Genomic DNA, 1,205 nt, shown 5'->3' on the forward strand with positions numbered 1-1,205 from the left:
AATGTAGAGTGCTCGGTGGAGGTGATCGACCTCGTGTCTGACTCGGAAGAGGAGGAGAACCCGAGTGAGGGGTCTAACATTCCTGGAATCTTTCGAGTCAGCTTGTGGGCCAGTCGATGTCCCCTTTTTGTTTTTGGTGGGGGGTTGTGTTTCTTTTGATTTTGTATATGTTAGTGGCGATATAGTTTCCGCCTTTGCTGACCTAGTCTGTATGAACTGACTATGACTTAACCGATTATATACATTGTATTATTCAGGAAATTTTGAATCAGGTTAAGTTATCATTCGATAACGATAAGTTGATTTTTCGCATTAGAGTTACTTAAAGTGATGTCGCGGAAAAGGAAGATTTGAAAAGGAGGCAATTTTTATATAATTCATTTCAAAAAAAAAATTACCCATTTTTCCGCAATGTTTTTGAGAAGTATTTTTCGGGGTGTTACACCTAAATAAGGTATTCGTGACAAAAATTAGGGAAATTTAAATGAACACGCTCAAGGTGAAGTCTTACTACTACACATCATCGATCACCCAAATTGTGGCAGTTTATGAACAATAACCACGTGAATGAAGACAAGAGGTTAAAATAGGCATACTATGACAATTTTTGTTGTTACAAAAATATCAACACTTTGGCAAGAATTCCTCAACCAGCCTACATCGGGATTTACCTATTAAAGAGAATAATCATCCAAATAATTAACAAAAAAACAGAAATTAACATCTAAAATAATTGTTTTATTATTTATTCAGAGGGGCAAAATACATTATAATGAACTAAATGGTTTGGTACATGTGAATATAATGAACTAAATGATTTGGTAGAAGATGAAATAATCTTATCCACAAATTTTTCTTCGACTTCTCTACACAAATCTTGTAGAACAGTTCATTGATTTCCTTTTAAAATCTTAGTCCTTTTCCATGAAAATCAAATGAAGGAAATCAATGAACTTTAGGAATTTCTGTAGATGAAGAAGGAAAATAATTGAAAGAGATAAATAAAAATTGAAAGAGATCAATGAACTAAATAATTCATTCCCCTTTTCCTTTTATTTACTTTCAATTGCTCCATCTTACGCAAATCTTGTATGCCAGCAATCTTCCTTTTGAAATCAAAACTTGTTAAAAACCTCCTTGACATGATTCTGAAATAGAAACACAATTTTTTCATTGACTCCTCTATACAAATCTGAGTATTTTTT

This window comes from Lupinus angustifolius, chromosome LG12 (genome assembly GCF_001865875.1).
Source record: "Lupinus angustifolius cultivar Tanjil chromosome LG12, LupAngTanjil_v1.0, whole genome shotgun sequence".
NCBI lineage: Eukaryota > Viridiplantae > Streptophyta > Magnoliopsida > Fabales > Fabaceae > Lupinus > Lupinus angustifolius.